Source organism: Mauremys reevesii, linkage group 4 (genome assembly GCF_016161935.1).
Source record: "Mauremys reevesii isolate NIE-2019 linkage group 4, ASM1616193v1, whole genome shotgun sequence".
Taxonomy (NCBI): Eukaryota; Metazoa; Chordata; order Testudines; family Geoemydidae; genus Mauremys; species Mauremys reevesii.
The window spans coordinates 13,046,221-13,064,651 of record NC_052626.1 but is presented as its reverse complement, the minus strand read 5'-3'; the positions used below and the strand labels follow the sequence as shown (position 1 = coordinate 13,064,651).

The window sequence follows — 18,431 nt, the reverse complement described above, 5'->3', positions numbered from 1 at the left end:
CAGCCTTTAGGCTGGGCTGATTGGGGGAAGTGTCTGCAGCTGGGGCCATGTCCCAAACTGAGCAACAAAGCCTTATAAGCAGCCAGGGACACCAGGAGCAAAGAGTCTCTCTCTGTTTGTAGAGAGAGATGGGCCTGGTTGCAGGGAGCTGGAGATAAGGTACCTGAGTGAAGCAGAGCTGGGGACAGGCAGAGGAGTTGGGGAGCTCCAGCCTGGACAGTCCCAGGCTGTGGCCTAGCAGAGGGCTAACAGGTACTGGGGGTTGCAGAGGGCAGCCCAGGGGCAGGCCAAGGCAGCAGGTCCAAACCCTCCTTGCCAGTGATGAGTAGGCTGATACTGCAGTCTGCCCCAGGGCATGGGGGGGCTAGACAATGACTGGCAGTAGCCATATGCTGAGGCAAGGTGGGGATAGAGGGTGGGGGTTCCCTGGGGAGGGGAGACCCTGAGAGAAAGGGGTTACTGCCAGGGGGCAGCACCCCAGATAAAGGGGCACTGGGTCCTGGGAGGGACTTGGGGCCAGAGGACAGGTGGATCACTGGCCTGCAGAGGGCGCTCCAGGGCTGAATCGAGCTAATTCCCAGGAGTCACCAGCAGGAGGCACCCAGGGGTAAGTCTGCTCGTCTACACTGTTGTCAGCTGAAAGAGTGGCCATAAGGAATGTTTTGGCAACTTGGGGAGAGGCATTTGTTCTAGAGGAGCAACCTGCATGGAACTTGTTGGGAAGATCACAGGTTGCAGGAGGGAAGCGTTTTCAGAGGGAGTCCCAGTCTGTGTACACATGGTTTGAATGACAATTTGTTGCAGCACCTCTGTAAATGGCTCTCATAATAAAGAGCTAGTTTAGTTTTCAAAACATGGAGTCTGCATGTTATTACCCAGCACATGATACATGAAACAGAGTAGAGGAGGAATTCAGGAGGGTTTTAGCAGCTTGGATTTGTCTCACTGGAAGAGGGACATGGGGAGGACAATGTGTACTGGAATATGGCACCAGCGAGATGTTAGGTGGTGGATGGAAATATGTCACTGTCCCCACCCTAGGCCTTGTCGCTTCCCGTTGCAGCTCCCAGCTCTTAATTTACTGTTGAAATGGGACCTAACAGCTGCCTCTCTCCTGGCTCACATTGTTACTCACTAGCCGGCCTCTCTTTCTTATGTCTGCCATTTATGCTGAAACATTCTTGGCTACCTCCTCTTCATCTCTGATTCTACCATGCTGCCACGTTTCAGGCCACAGACTAGACTCTGTAATGGGACCACATCACAATCTGGGAGGTGGAGGAGGAGAAAGAGGGGGTGACTCATCAAGCCAGAACCCAGGCAGCAGCTGCGTCTGACTTTAGCAGCAAAGTTGAGAGGTGGGAAGGCAGACGAAGTTGAAAGGGGAGGAGCAGAACTAGAGAAAGCAGAACAGGGCACGGGAACAGTGTCTGGATGGACTTTTAACCAGCGCTACTGAAACTTGGGCAAAGCCCTGATGCCAATAGAATTGGCTGGGAGGCCAGGAAGTATCACAGAGCGGGGACACTTCCAGTAAAGACAGACACTTGGTCACCCTGGTTATAATGGATAAAAATAGTGGGACTGGTTAGAATGTTTGTTTATTTTTTCTTCAAAATATGTATTGTTTTTGGTGAAACTTTTTGCAGAATTTTTAGGGTTTTTTTTGCAGAAAATCCCCAACCCCCAAAATTTTGTTTTTCAAAAATGGAAAACTCTGGCTTTCAGTTGTTCAAAAACAAACAAACAAAAATGATGGTGACAGAAACCAGAAAAGCTCTGTGAACTAAATGGGCTTTTTTGATTAAAAAGTTTTGACCAGTTCCAAAAACGAATCAGGAACAGTTTTTTCTTTTCAAGTGTGTTTTCTTGCTTGGTTTTTATCTTTAAAATATTAGCTGCGGATCTCCCTCCTTGAAGGATTCTGACAACATGGGAAAACAGGAGCTCTGGCAGCCTGAATTTGGCTTAAGGCTGAATCTCCTCTGTGCCCTTGGTTAGAAGCTGTGATACCTGCAGCCCAGGATTCAGCCTCTTGTGAAATATTCCCAGTCCCCCAGATATAGAGTGATCAGATGTCCCGATTTTATAGGGACAGTCCTGATATTTGGGTCTTTGTCTTATATAGGTGCCTATTACCCCCCGCCTCCTTCCACACACACTCACACTCCTTGTCCTGATTTTTCACACTTGCTATCTGATCACCCGACCCAGAAATTATCTGTCTTCTGGGGGCAGAGGAGGGAAGGAAATTGGGACCAGTGACCTTAGTGTGTTCCTTTGTCTTCCTCTACTAGGGTCTGGGCCATCTCTAGACACTGATGAGGGTGTGGCTGACAGAGGTGCATCTTTTAGCTTAGGCGGTACGGGTATCCTTTCATATTCTGAGGTCCCAGGTTCAATCCCCACTGCTGACAACCCTCCCAAGGGAGCAGCGTTATAAGCAGTGGCTCATATCGACCCAGAACCTTCAGTGGTTGTGGGTTACACAAGCAGTGTAAGTGGGAAACCCCTTTTTGTATCTGTCTTAATAAATAACACGAGCAGTAAAGGGCACAAACCAAACATGCTCTCTTGCTGCGCTGCTGTTGGCAGCACTTTTTTTGTTTGATTGTTTGCTTTGCAGGTCACCTTTAAAGGGGTGAGATTCTTTACAAGAATGGCTGCTCCATTATTCTCAGGAGCCATGCGAGTGTCTGATTCCCCTTGTTAGGGTCTCATAGCTAAAGAACCATTGATGTCGTATGAAGCTGCAGTTTTAGACCTGCAAGTAGCTCCATGAAAATAGACCCCACTGGAGCACCATGTAGGCGTAGTCGTCTGTGCATACAGAGCAGCTTGCAGGACTGAGGCCTTAGAATTTATTCTTGGTGTGTTGTCTGACTCCCATTAAGGTTAATGAGAGTTGGGTGGTTGAATTCACTTTAGGGATCTCTTCCTTACCTTTTGTAGTGGATTTGAAATTCTTTCCCTGATGATATTTGCTTATAATGGTAGATGAACAGGGTCTCCATGTTCGTTAGGCTCATTTCTTATTCAGTTTTAAAGTGTTTGTATGGGGGAAGGGCCTTTTAACGTGCAACTTAACTCTGCATGAATAGGAAGAGCTTGTATGTCTCAGGGACACCATCAACTTGAAAATCACTAGATCTGGTCATAAAATGAGCCCTGACTTTTATATATGTTTTCAAATATTTTTTTAATTTTTCAGCCAGCTCTGAAAACGACATTCTATCTGATTTATTTTTTTCCCCTTTGGTTACTAACAGCTAAGATCACTGTAATGAAAGGAGAATAGAGGAAAGCATTGTTCTTTCTTTTTGCTGTGCATTTTGACAGCCGTTTGTGACTGTGCTGGGCATCTGGGAGTTCATCTTCCAGCCAGAGCCCCTGAGAGAACCTTGTTTTCCTATCACTGTAATTTCAACCCAGAACACGCTTCATTGCATGCAGATTATCTGGGCCTCTTCTTTTTCATATTGCATCTCTTACAGGTAGAATATTCATAAGCATCTGCTACACAGGCTGGAGTTTTCAAAGAAAGGGGCCTACTAGAATTAGACACACAACTCCCATTGAATGCCAGTGAAAGTTGGGCACTTAACTCTCCTTGTCCACTGTGCAAATCCTGTTGCTTTTGTTCCAAGGGGGCTGAGATGAAGGGTTCAGTGTAAACTGCAATTGGAGTCTTCAGAGCAGGATCATATATGCACACTGAATGCAGGGGCATCTGCACTGGGAAGGTATAGTTTCTTGAGTTGGTTTGAGCAGGAGAGTTCAGTCTGCCAGCCTAGAGAAAATGAAGTTTATTGGGATATCTGTGCAGAACTACGCATATTCTGTTGTCAGGAGAACATTTCCTGTAGGTGAAGAATCAGTGAAGTGTAGATTCCATTTATCCGTCAGAACAGATCAGCCTGACAGACCAGTCTGCTTGGGGAAGTCAGAGGAGTGAACTCGTCTTTCCAGCTTGTTTACAGCTTGTACAGCCTGTAAACTGCATGATTTTTTTCTTCATTAAAAGAGAATTAATTTATGCATGCTCTTTTATCAACTCTCCACCCCTGCTCCTATAGTTGAGGGCTGTGCACTTTCTAAGGAGAAACTGCTGCTGAAGCATCATTTCCAGAATAATTTGCTCATTTAATAGGTTAAATCTTTGCTATATAGGAGATTGTCTGCAAATTTGAAAAAGTAGTTGTTTTAGGATTAACCTACTAGACACGTAACCTCTTAATATAGCCTGAAACTAAAAAGTAAATTGAATTTTTGATTAAGCCTGCCTCTTTGACCCCAGTTGAAAAGACTGCTTGGAAGGATATGATGGAGGTCTATAAAATCATGAATGGTGTAGAGAAAGTAAATAAGGAAGTGTTATTTACTCCTTCTCATAACACAAGAACTAGGGGTCACCCAAAGAAATTAATAGGCACCTGGTTTAAAACAAACAAAAGAAAGTATTTCTTCACACAATGCACAGTCAATCTGTGGAACTCTTGGCAGAGGATGTTGTGAAGGCCAAGACTATAACAGGGTTAAGAAAAGAACTAGATAAATTCATGGAGGATAGGTCCATCAATGGCTATTAGCCAGGATGGGCAGGGATGGAGTCCCTAGTCTCTGTTTGCCAGAAGCTGGGAATGGGCAACAGGGAATGGATCACTTGATTACCTGTTCTGTTCATTCCCAAAGCACCTGGCATTGGCCACTGTCAGAAGACAGGATACTGGGCTTGATGGCCTTATATGGCCGTTCTTGTGTTCTTAGGGCCTCAGAATGAGGTGCTGCCTAGGGAACAGCAAGAGGCCCCTCCCTCAGTCAGAGGGGAGGGGCCACAAAGAAATTTTGTAAAAGCAGCAAAGAATCCTGTGGCACCTTATAGACTAACAGATGTTTTGCAGCATGAGCTTTCGTGGGTGAATGCAAGACATCCGACGAAGTGGGTATTCACCCACGAAAGCTCATGCTGCAAAACATCTGTTAGTCTATAAGGTGCCACAGGACTCTTTGCTGCTTTTACAGATCCAGACTAACACAGCTACCCCTCTGATACTTGACACCAAAGAAGTTTTGGTTACCAAGAAAAATGTGCTAGGGGGAAACAGGTCTGAGGTGCAAGAGGGAGCCAATGAGGAACACTGAGCAGAGACTGCATGTGTAAAATGAGCTGGATTGGTAACTCAGTATTCTCACATGCTCTGTCCATCCATTGCAGCCTGGTGGGTGGCTGCACAGGCATCACCCCTGCTGCCCTGCCAGTGTTCCTGAACCCTGAGCTGGAAAATCCCCAGTGAAGATGGAAAAGGCAGTTGGGTCTCCGTGCCCATCCAATTCTTGGCCTTTTACTTACCTATTGAACGGTATGTTCAGTGCTGTGTGAACAAGGTACAGTCCCTATCTCAAGAAGCTTATGAACTAAGCTTCTGCCCAGAACACTAGTCTCAATTGCAATGGTGGTTTGTGTGTATGTGATACATACACCTGTCCACTGGATTGAGAGGATGGTCTCCACGCATGCCAACAAATGGCCACTGGATGATAAAGGAGGCTGATGTCTTCTGATCTGGGCCCAGATCACACGAGCAACCTGCAGATCAGTCTTTGTAGCCTGTATTGCTAGCGTAACTAACTCCTGCAACATCCATTCCCCTTTATACACCAAACAGAGCTGGGGCTCCAGGGATGAGTCCTTAGGAGAAATGAAGCCCTTGGTTTCACCCGTGTCCTGTGACATCCCAGGGGGGTTGGGTGTGTGTGCACATGTATGGGAAAGTTTGCTCTTTCATTGCTGAGCTTTCATGAAATGCTGCTACCGTTTTGGGCAACAACTCCAAGAGGTTTGGAGGAGATGTTTTTTCAAATATATTTTTTTCCACAAGAAATGGAATCTAGGATCCAGTCCTGTTCTCCCTGCTCACACGAGTAGCTCTAATGGAGTACGGTGATGGAAACTCAGCCCATGCACTGTTCCAAAGCTCAGTGCAGTCAGTGGGATTTCTCATGAGAAAGATTTCAGCTCTGACTCAAAGCCCTATGCAGTCCCATTGACTTCAAGTCAGGACAGAATCTGACCCAACATCTATTACTTGGGGCTAATCGTTCACCTGTTTTCCTAATGCTTAAATGCCAGGAAGAATCTGGCCCTAGTGCTGCAGGGCAGGATGGGGAGGGCACCAGAATGGTTTCATTACAGACCTGGGATGACTTTGTAGGTCAGACACAGGAGCTTTTTAAGCTGTGAGACCTGATGGAACTGCTGCCACTGGAGTGCAGAGGCTGCTCCACCCCTATTCCTTTGGGGGCAGATTGCACCAAGGAAATGGGGCATAGTTCCCTCCTCCCCGCTGCTCACAGGTGAAGGGTAATTTCCACCTGCAAGAGGTGTAGAAACAGGGGTGCTGCCTCTGCTCACTGGGGAGTTCCCATAGGCATTCTGCTTCTCCTAGGCAGCATGGCTCCTGGCGCTCCCTCTGAGCTGCACACCGCCCCTTGCAATGGGCACATCAAACCCTTTGTTCTGGGCTAATGTTAGAACTTCTTCTGACTCTGTTGTCAGCGGGAAAGTGAACTTCTGTTGCCAAATGTTGAGCTGTGGAAGAGCCACAGCCTCTCGTGACTGGGCAGGGGAGAAAAATGATAGTTAGATGCCCAGACTGAGATTGTCAGAGTTGTCCAGGGGATTTAGGCACATTTCTTACATTAATTTTAATTCCATTACGATTCATGGAAGATAAGCCTCTAGCCCTAATGGAAGAGATGTGGCTAAATCCATCAGCCTCCTTTGGAAAATCTAGACTCTGGGCTTTGGTCTTTCTACTCTGCCACTCCATTTGGGTAGAGCCAGAAGACATTCCTCTAAGTTTTCTCCTATACGGAGATGACATTCCGAGGGCTACTGTGGCCAGCATCCCAGGGGAGCCAACTGAGGTCACTCAGTTAGGATGAACTGCAAAGAATGGGACAATCCCCAGAGCTGGTGGGTATTCCAATACTTAGATTTACCAAGCCAGCACAAAACAGCTTCTATAATATCACTGGTTACCTAGAAGCCAACAACACAGTTCCTTAAACTAACCCAGCCTCAGGTCTCCACCCAGACACCCAAGTCAAATATGATGAGGATTACTGAAAATCTTATTCATCATATAAAAAAGTTCTACCAATCCCAAAGAATCAGACACATTACCGACCAGGTTAATGAATATTCCAAATGCACGCTTACAGCCAATTCTTATTAACGAAACTAAAATTTATTAAACAAGAAAAGAGAGAGTATTGGTTAAAAGATCAGTATACATACAGACATGAGTACAGTATTGAAACTCAGATTCATAGCAGATATGGTGAGCTTTGTAGTTGCAAAGAGTTCGTTTAGAATTTAGTCCATAGGTTATAGTCCAATGTCCAATATCATATTCAGGGTTTTCCATTTTAAGACTGGGATGTCAATCTTGCGAATCACACTTCCCCTGATGAAGCTTAAGCAGTCTGAGATGACAGGATCAGGACCCAAGGGTCTTATGCAATTTTTTAGTAGCCAAACACTCCTGGGCGAACAATAGGCCTTTGATGGAACCTTCTTTTCCCCAAACCTCATTAGTAATTAACTACATGAATTAACATAAGGCAATTTATCCATTAGGCAGTCTATCACAAACTTTAAAGGGACATATAGACAATGACATTATTTCACCCAAGATTCAAATGTTAATATTCCCTTTTGATCTCTGAATCAACAGCTATAGTGACAGACAGGAACTGTCTGTTCATAGGGCTCACATTTAGCAGGATGAGTACACACATACAATCAGCATTACCTCTAATTTCTAACAATACAGGTTTGCATTTCAAAGTTCTAGCCTACCTAGCAAGGAATGGCCCTAATTACCATTTCTACCATGTCTCTATAGGTTGACTCTAGGTCCACTAGCCTGCAGGATGCTTAACCCTTTCTGGACATGTGTCACACTTCGTATAAGATTTGTTGCAGTTATATAACAGTCCTAGCAATAATGATTTGCATGATTATAGTTTAATTAGATAACGTCACAGCTACTCGGAACATTCTTGGAATCAGCAAAGAGTCCTGTGGCACCTTATAGACCAGTGGTCCCCAACTTTTTCGTCTGGCGGGCGCCAGACGAAGGACGTGGCGGTCGAGCATCTGCCGAAATGCCGCCGAATTTCAGTGGCGATGCCTCTCGATGACGCCGCTTGTCGGTGGCAAGTGGCGTCATCGAGAGGTATCGCTGCCGAAATGCCACCAAATTTCAGCAGCATTTCAGCAGATGCTCGACTGCCGGCCAGGACACAGGCACATTTAGATGCCCCCGCGGGCACCACGTTGGGGACCCCTGTTATAGACTAACAGACGTATTGGAGCATGAGCTTTTGAGGGTGAATACTCACTTCGTCGAGTCAGCTCCCATTCTTGGAGTCAGCTATTCATTCACAGGGAAGCTTTTTAGGATTGTTTGACAGCGTGCCCAGTGACAAACAAAAGCCCCTTGATTCTGTAAACGGCGACTGCATGCAACTGGGCTTGCAAAAATTAATGTGTAATTGTGTGCCTAACTTACACTGCCATTTCCTGAAGTTACATGTACACATGGGGTAACAGTACACCCCCATGGCCAGTTAGGTGCAAAACTAGTTATTTCAATGGGGAACATGCCTAGTACGTATGTGCAATTGTATACATAAATTATACATAAAGGTGTGTGAATAATTTTTCATGGAAGAATGCACATGGCCAGTTTATAAAATGAGTCCCACAATATAATGCAACATCAGGAAAGAAATACTGTAACGTTTCAAGTTCAGAAAAGTGTAAATGGGGTTCAGTTGAGTAAGAGAACCCCACCCCCAACAAAACTAAACAGAGAAATAAAATGAGTGGCAGCATGTCTCTGTGATGAACGGAACCCACGGAATCAATCCCCTTATGTAATTGTGTGTTTCTTCAATTCCAAATACAGAGAAACTCACACTTGGATAACATGTCTCTTGCTAGTTGGTTCATCTGTGAATTTTCCTGACAGGTAGACTATGAATAGCTCTGAGGCACTAGCAATTCATGTGTGCTTTTCAGAACATAATACTGAGTCATTTTAAAGCCACCTACTATAGTACTTTTAAAGATGCACTGATTATTTTAAGTGTAAAGCTCTGCCTGAGAAGGAGAGAGGAATTCATGCCTTCAGTTTCTCATTTGGGTTCTAACTGTGGTCAAAATATAAATTTTAATATTTTTACAAATTAAGAATAAAATGGTATGCTATTCCACTAACAAAGGGTATGGACTTGAGTCTGCAAATCTGTGTGGCTGTGCTATCTGTAACCACTAAACTATACTCCTCCCCAGAGCTAGGAATAGAAACTAGGATTCCTGACTCCCAACATTCCTTTGTCATATAGCTAATCGTTATGTAAACTACCGTCAACGAGTGTGTCACATTCCCCTCTATAGGCTGGTCCACCTGTTACTGCTACCAGTCACTCCTTCAGATAGGGGTGCTGTGGATTTGAAGGTCTTGGGGTCCAATCCTGATGATCCATCTGAAAGGTCAATATGGTTCTGCATGATGGAATTTCTGTATTTTCCAAGTTTGCTTTTTAAAAAACCTAGAAAATCACACACAGAAAACAATGGCAAAAGAATGTTGTTAAGGGTGCAAAGTCAAACACCAAAAGTTAGGAAATGCCAGAATTCAGGTTGCTGTATGGAGCTGCAACAAAAGCCAATTTCAGGGCACAACCAGAAGTTTTATTGGTCCTACAAACCCCAGGAACTATGCTATATATTTTTGAGCATTATCTGCTGGCAATTTATCTACTCACTATTTACATATTTATGGACACCTCTCATAACATATATACAAAATGGGGCCAAATTAATGTGCCACATGTGTTATGCTATGGTCTCTAATTCCATGATCTCCTACTATTCTACAGGATCCTGCCTCATTCAGTGCACAGGATGGATAGTGAATGAGGCAGAGGCTTTCAAGAAGAGAGAGGATGCTGGAGAGAACTAACCAGGCCCTATCCCTGGCTCTGCCACAGACTTCCTGAATGATACTGGGCGAGATGATCAGAGTGTATTTGCACAAGAGCTAGTCCAAAAATGAAAATCTATTTTTGTAAAAAGTGTGGAAGTTGTTTTCAATTCCAACTGTTCAAATCTTGGGCCATTTTTCTCTCCTGTTTCTTTTAAATTGTGGTTAAATTTAAATTGGATCTCTAGAGGTCATCAGGTCCAGCCCCTTGTGCTAAGACAGGACCGAGAATACCTCCTAGATCATCCCTGACAGGTGTTTGTTCTTAAAAGCCTCCAATGATGGAGATTCCACAACCTCGCTTGAAAGCCTATTCCTGAGCTAAACTATCCTGATAGTTAGAAAGTTTTTCCTAATATCTAACCTAAATCTCCCTTGCTGCAGATTAAGCCCATTACTACTTCTCCTACCTTCAGTGGACATGAAGAACAACTGGTCAATGTCCTCTTTATAACAGAGTTTAACATATTTGAAGACTATCAGGTCCCGCTCCTCAATCTTCGTTTCTCAAGACTGAACATGCCCAGTTTTTTTAACATAGGTCCAGTTTTCTAAACCTTTTATCGCTTTTGTTGCTCTCCACTGGACTGTCTCCAATTTATCCACATTGTTCCTAAAATGCAGTGCCCAGAATTGGACAAAGACTTTGAGCTGAAACCTCATCAGCACCAAGTAGAGCGGGACAGTTACCTCCCGCCCCCCGTCACTTACATAGAATCATAGGGTTAGAAGGGACCACAAGAGTCATCTAGTCTAACCACCTGCCAAGATGCAGGATTTGTTGTGTCTAATACAACACTCCTATTAATGCACTATAGAATCATATGAGCTTTTTTGCAGCTGCATCACATAGTGGATCACAAATTGAATACAAATCAACTATAACCCCTGATCCTTTTCAGCTGTACTGCCACTAAGCCAGCTATTCCCCACTTATTCCAAATTTTGTAGCTGTGGATTTGATTTTTTTCCTTTCTAAGTGAAGTATTTTGCACTTGTCTTCACTAATTTCAACTCGTTGAATTCAGACCAGTTCTCCTATTTGTCAAGGTCGTTATCCAAATTTATCTTTTCAGTGAAGATAGAATTTTGATATTTTTGAAAAGAAATAAAAAAGGCATTACATTGTTTGTGGAAAAACAATGGCAACTATTTTCTATAAAAGGCCATTTTTAAAGGAAAATAAACCTTTTTTTTTTTTTGTTAAAAAATGTCAACCATCTCTAATATACATGAAGGTGATAAAAAAAAAAGGCTGTACACATAACATTCATTCATAACTCTGGCATTTTCTAGCTTTTGATCACCTGACTTTGCAGCCTTTTTTGGTTTTTTTTGTAGCTGTTTGGCTGTAATTGTATATATAGTTTAAGTATGCCTCTTTAATCTAGACAGGAATTTTATAGACTGTAGTTCATAATCAGCCTTTGATCCATGTGCTGAATTGTCCATTGTGACAGGAGGTAGTGCAGACTAATCACTTAAATTCAACCCTCATGAGCACTGTGGAAACCCCTGAGATAAATAATGGCCCATATCCTCAGCTGGTGTAAATTGGCATAGCTTTATTGCTTCAGTGCAGTGGAGTACCATTCCACAGCACTAGCAGTGCCAAGATGATGATGATATAACACTTATTCAGTTAATACCATAGGAGAAATGTATTGTGCTGGAATCTACCCAGTTGCTGTTCTGTTGTATAATATATCTCAAGATCTTTAATGACCATATGCTGTTTCATTTAATGACCTCTGTTTCATATTTCATCAATTCTCCCTGGCCTAGTTCTGAGATGACTGACTCCCTATATCACCAGTGTTGTTACATTTAAGTACACCGCTACCTCGATATAACACGACCTGATATAACACAAATTTGGATATAACGCGGTAAAGCAGTGCTCCGGGGGGACAGGGCTGCGCACTCCGGTGGATCAAAGCAAGTTCAATATAACGCGGTTTCACCTATAACGCGGTACGATTTTTTGGCTCTCAAGGACAGCGTTCTACCGAGGTAGAGTGTACCGGAGTCGTCAGTGTCAGTCAGAAGGAGCTCAATTCTTAGCTGTGAGATACCATGGAATTGCAGCCTCAGTTGGACTGACTGCAGGCCCATATCTTTGAAGTGAGTTTTAATAACACCCAGCGGGTGGAGTAATTCCCTCTTTCCTTTTGTCTTCACTACGTGCCTGGTCAACAATGAGTCACAGTAAGAACGGCCCTGTGTCTGCTTTGCTGAACACGCTGGATTCGTGCGTGATAGAATTGGTACCATCTCACTAATGCTTCGCGCTCGGTGTAAAAGCAAGGAGTTTTGTGTTGTCCCCCTGGAACAGGATGAGTTGCCCCGTGCTTGGAGAGCTTGGGGCTGAGCCAACCCTGAATCTATGATGAACTCCACCTGAGTGGGATTGGGTAATTCTCTGTGGAGGGCAGCAGGGGGCTGCAGTGAAGGGGAGATGCTCAGGAAGAACAGAGACTACTAGGAATGAGCAGGCTCCAGCAGAGTCCTCAGATTTGGGACCAACACTGAAGCCAGAAAGGGCTGGGAGCAGCCTGCTAAACCAGGAGCGACCCTGGGCAAGCAAGGGAAAGCATGCAAAAGCTCTCCGGGTAAGGAGGCCTGGGTGTAGGAAGAGAAATGCTTGGTTGGGGGACTTTAATTGGGGACTTTGTGTTATTATCTGTGAATAACCCAAACCCCAAGGATGGGTATTTTGACTTCAGAAAACGTGTGTCGTGTTTGTGTAAGAAACTCTTTGAGGGAGAAATTACAGTATTAGCAGGGCAGTGCAGAGCTACCCCAAGCAGGAGGGGTGCTCAGTAAGTGGCCACACTGCTATGGTCCTTCTGAGCTTTGCATGGAAATATCCTGGGGAAATTCCCTAAGCTGAGCCATAAATGCCTGTAACTTCCCTGAAAGCTCAAGATGAAAATTAAAAATAGCCCAGTATTGCCAGGCACTTCTGGTTCTGGTGACAATATCAACCGTGTGAGTGTAGCTGGAGTGATTCATACATATCGTCAGCACCCAGGGCAGATCTGCAGCTGCCTGGTATACATTTCGGGGCCTTGGCTCTCTGTGACTTCACCCTTTCATGGCCCGTTCCTGCCATGCCTTTCGGGTGTGGGAAGAACAAGGCGGTGGTCTTTGAAATGTCATGGAACAGCAACTGTCAAAGGGGATGTCCGAGGGATCTCATTGACCCTTCTGGTACGTTAGCACTGAACCAGTTAGTGGGAGTTACCTAGGTGCACACAGGGGAAAGCAGACACCTTAACCTCTGCCTTTATTCTTAAACAACATGGGCCAAACCCTTCCTGCTTTACTCTAGGCTTTTGGGCCCATTTTCTGTAACTAGTACTGATTATTTAACCCTTTTGCTTCTTACTCCTCTGACATGGGGGGCTGCAGTCACAACTTTTTTTTTTTTTCAACGTTTTCAAACTTAAAAATGGGGTTGATCAACTTGGATCCACATATATTAAAAAAGCACCAACAAACAGGCTGCAGAAATTGTCATGGAATGAATCCCACCGAAGGCTTTTGTGACATCACAACCCACTTGGGTGCTGCTTTGGGTCTCTATTATTACAGAGCTCCATCACAGAACAAGTCTCTTGTTGAGTTGCTGAAGTCAGTGGAGTTGAAGGATATAGCAAAACCCCCGTTATAAGATAATGGCACCCAGGATCCTCACAGAGCAGCCCGGACAAGTGGGGTTGCTTCTGTCTCCCCTGGCATGACAGACAGACAGACCTTCTCTTCCTCCCCAACTCTTTTATCCCATACCATGGGTGGGGGAAACTAAGAAAAGAACAGAGAGGAAGGAGAAAAGATCTGCTGCTGTTTAGGGCTGGAGGGGTTAGAGGATGGAAATTCATAGACTTTAGGCTAGAAGGGACCATTCTCATCCTCTAATCTGACCTCCTGCATAACACAGGCTAGAGAAGATCACCAAATGGTTCCTGCATCAAGCCCATAACTACCCTGGAAGTGAGTGGTGTGTGTGTGCGAGTGAGGGGGGTGGAGCTACAAGCTCACTTCTGCAGCCCTTCTGAGGCTCTAATATTTTTAAAATCAATGTTTTTCCCCTAGTTCGTGTGGTTCTGCGGTCTTGTCACATGTTTAATCCTAGTAGTAATTCACGCTCTGCTCTTCAGACATTCACGGACTAATCCTCACAGCTGCCCTGAGTAACAGGTAAGTAAATCTTATTTCCAATTTTTCAGTTGGGGAAACGGAGGCAGAGAAGTTAAGTGACTTGCCCAGTGCTAGAGAGAGTAGGCAACAGTCAGGGGTAGATCCCAAGAGTTTGCACCTCACTATCCTGTGTGCTAAGTCCTTGAGACAGTCTTTCTTTTTCCTCACCACACAGGAGTGAGAGAACACATTGGAAACATCTTTATCAAATCCACTTCTGCTCTATGGCACGAGCTGGGAAGGATTTGACAAAGTGAGCACGCTCTTCTCTAAATCTTCTTTGGCAACTTCTGTGTTTAAAAATAGAGCTGGTAGAATACTGGGGCGAAACTGCATCATGAGCGTTTGTTCAAGTTCCAGTGACACTTGCTTTTGCTGTGTTCATAGCCCTTATTGTTCCATATTGGGAAACCAGGTTCATGTTCCCAACAGTATTTGGGCAATGGCTTCATTTGAACAGGGGATTTTTAGCAATTTCAGGAGCATTTGCTATTCCAGGGATCGGCAACCTTTGGCATGCGGCCCACCAGGGTAAGCGGGTCGGGCCGGTTTGTTTACCTGCCGCGTCCGCAGGTTCGGCTGCTCCAGGTCAATGGGGGCTGCGGGAAGTGGCATGGGCCGAGGAGATGTGCTGGCCACTGCTTCCTGCCTCCCCCATTGGCCTGGAGCAGCGAACTGTGGCCAGTGGGAGCCGCAATCGGCCGAACCTGCGGATGTGGCAGGTAAACAAACCAGCCCGGCCTGCCAGGACCGCATGCCAAAGGTTGCCCGTGCTATTCGTAACTCATTCATTATTCTTGTCATCCAGGCAGGGAGCAGAAATACCTTATATACTCGATCATAAGCCAGTTCATTTATAAGCCGACCCCCCCAAGATGGATAAGTAAAAATGGAAATTTTTTATAACCCGTTCATAAGCCGACTCTATAATTCAGGGGTCAGCAAACGTTGGTTCCCAGGCCATCCGGATAAGCCACTGGTGGTCCGAGATGGTTTGTTTACCTCGAGCGTCCGCAGGCATGGAGGTAAACCTAAGTAAACAAAGTGTCCTGGTGCGCCAGCTGCTTACCCTGACGGGCCGGGACAGCAACTGGTGGGGAAATTTTTTGGGGGGGGAGAAGCTGGGAGTCAGGGGCGTAACCCCTGTGACCAACCCCCACATGACCCTACCCCTAGTGCAGGACCCCCCAGGGCCGCAGCCTGCTCCAGTGGGCCAGACCGGGCGGCACGGCCGCAGCATGTTCCAGCGGGCTGGACCGGGTGGCACGGCTGCAGTGTGCTCCGGCAGCGTGACCACAGCCTGCTCTGGGGGGCGGGGCTGAGTGGCAGGGCTGCAGCCTGCCAGCCCCGGAGCTGCAGCTGCTTCCGAGGCTGCGGGGAGAGCAGCGTGGCCAGAAGCGGAGAGACTCTGACCCCGCCTCTTCCCTTCTGTCTCTGCGGCCTCTCCTTGCTCCCTCCGTTGTGGGGAGGAGCGGCGTCCCACCTCTCCCTCTCTATACCCGTTCATAAGCCGACCCCCTTCTCTGATGCTTCCCTTTTTTACTAAAAAAATTCAGCTTATGAATGAGTATATATGGTAATACCATGCGACTCAGTGACTATTGGAAAATAACAAATATATTCACACAAATCAGGATCAATTTGAAGTTTTTGAAAGGGCTTAATTTGCTGGATAACTTATTCAGAGTTAACAGTCTGACCATATCCGGTACTGCTAATAATATGTAAGTCCCAATTAAGTGAAATGTGTGTGTGTGTGTGTGTACACTCAAGGTTTAAATAGCGGGGTGGTAGGTTGTCTTTTTAGAGCTCTCTTCTCTTTAGAAGCCATGGCTCAAAATTCTATTTTGACCAATTGTCAAAAATACAATCAACTCATGTTCCGAGGCCTAAAAGTGTGTCTCATGGTGACAAAGTAGGCTTTGGTTGTCCTGTTGTCTTGATGCTGCTGCAGAAAGCAATATAGGTTGCTACAACCCAGCATGGCCGAGAACAAAGGGGAAGTTACTGTATGTCATGTAGAACAACAACATAAAAATAATTACTGTGCTACTCCTGTTACTGAGCAAAACACAACCTACGATGAACTCCTAGGAGCACTGGTGTGTTGAATGCAGAGCACCTGGTGTTCCTGTCTAGCCATTTAAGAGTTCAACAATAGATCTGGTTGGGAACATTTTGTAAAAAGTTTTCTGTCAGCAAATACCATTTCAACCAAACCAGTCTTTTTTTTCCCAAAAAAATCCTATAGATTTTGACAGACTTGCTAGTGAAACAGAAATTCTGTGTTTTGACCAACTCCAATCAGTAGCGCTTCCCGGGTCCACAGTGGGTTAGAGAGTGTGCTCTAGCTTTAGTCACCGGTGAAGTATAGACAGTTAGACACAAGTGTCGTTAACCCACAACACATTGACAAAGGGAGCCTCTGCTGAACAGGGATACTTGCTGAAGTGAACACAGTATAAATAGGAAGATAAATGAATTGATTTGGCACCCAAGCAAGAATCCAGCTCTGTAGTGACAGGGTTACATGTGCTAAAATTCCCTTGGTGTTACCAACTCACTTATTCTTTCTCAGTTTAAAAAAAAAAACAAAAAAACAAGCTACAGCTAGTTCTGTGCTGCATCCCACGCACTCAAAGCTCTTCTGCAGGCTGTTGCTTTCTCGTATTTACACACACAAATGGAAACGCAAGCAGCACTACAGTCTTGCAGCAAACACTGTTTGCGTCTCTCCTGTGAAGATCAATAGTATTCTTCCTCTCTGCCTCCGCATGATGTATTTATTTTCACGTGTCCCCCACTTACAGGCCAAGTGTGGTGAACAATCTGCTTTATTTTTAGTGCTTAAAGTGCTGGTCTCATCACTGACATTCCATTCCATGAGTGAGCTTTGAGGGGCACGAATGGCCTATCTTGAAACATTCCTGTTTAGAAGACCATTTTAATGTCCTCCTGCTTCCTGTGAGCAGTTCTGGCATGTCTACGCTAGGAGTGCTTTGCCTATACATTAGTATGGACGCAGCTTATATCAGCAAACCTGCACTTTTGATGGTTTAGTATATTCCAAACCTGCCCCACTACCCCCTCCAAGCCCCATCAGCTATATTGGCAAAACTGCTCTTGCTGTTATAACTGGGTTTACATTAGGGACTTTTGCCATTGCAGCTCTATTGGTCAGGGGTGGTACCTCTCTTCACACCCCTGAGCGACATAGCTATGCTGGCAGATATTTATACCATAGACCTCGCCTCCACTGGATCGTCCACTGATAATCATGAACACCAGTGGACAGAAACCTAGTTAAAGTCACAGTGGAGTGGCTTTATAGCCTGATACTGCACCCTTCATCCCCAGCACTTCACAAACTTCATAGGTACGAACCCAGTGAGATGAAACCTCCTGGAGGCCAGCCAGTGCACAGAGCAGAGAGGAAAGGGAGTGTTTTAGTCAAAGAATCCAGACCTCTACTCTTAAGTGAAATCCTGGCCCTGCTGAAGTCAATGGTAAAGCTCCCATTGACTCATTAGGGCCAGGATTTCACCCTGGGAATGCTTTACAGGATATTTACCGTTAGAGGAGGGAAACGATACAAAATAAACAGATGTTTTAATCTCCCCTTGCCCTTTTGCCCCTATATTTAAGTTTTTATCTTTCGTCTAATGCCTCAAATTTAGACACTCCCTGAATAGAGCTATTTACGCCAGGCATAAATCTAGCATTAATGATGTTCAGAATCGTTGGTTGGTTGGTTTGTTTTAATTCACATCATAGCCACACATTGCTTTGCCATGGAAGGTAAAGAGAGGCCTGTTTGCTGTTCTAGAAGCTTTATGAGAGGCAGTGTGGTACCCTGGCTAGGATACTGGCCTATCATGGAGACCACTGGGGTTCTACTCACAGAACAGGTCAGTGGCAGAACTAGGACTCTGGTCCTGTCACTACACCCCTTTGTGCCTGTCTCCCCCACCCCCTTTCTCTAAATATATTGAGAGTTCGCTGGAGCAGGAACTGTTTTGTATTATGAGTTTGTACACTGCCTACCAAAATCAGGCCCTGATCTTGGCTGAGGCCTCTAGACATTACTACAATACCAGTAACAATTGAAATGAGATTTTCCTCCTTTGGTGCACTTCACTTTACTCTTTAGCTTCCTCTTCTTGCTCTCCA

At 45.1% G+C, this 18,431-nt stretch overlaps 1 protein-coding gene across 2 annotated transcripts in view; it reads left to right on the top strand.

The window, feature by feature from the left end:
- RTN1 (reticulon 1) overlaps nt 1–18,431 on the top strand; it is a 189,105-nt gene that overhangs the window by 32,231 nt on the left and 138,443 nt on the right. The window contains exons 1-2 of one of the 2 annotated variants that reach the window (XM_039536275.1): nt 13,681–14,054; nt 14,157–14,261. The exons of the other annotated variant lie outside the window; for it this stretch is intronic. The gene's annotated coding sequence lies outside the window, so the exon portion shown is untranslated. Of the gene's footprint in view, nt 1–13,680; nt 14,055–14,156; nt 14,262–18,431 lie in introns of those variants that run through there. 2 annotated transcript variants of the gene reach the window in all.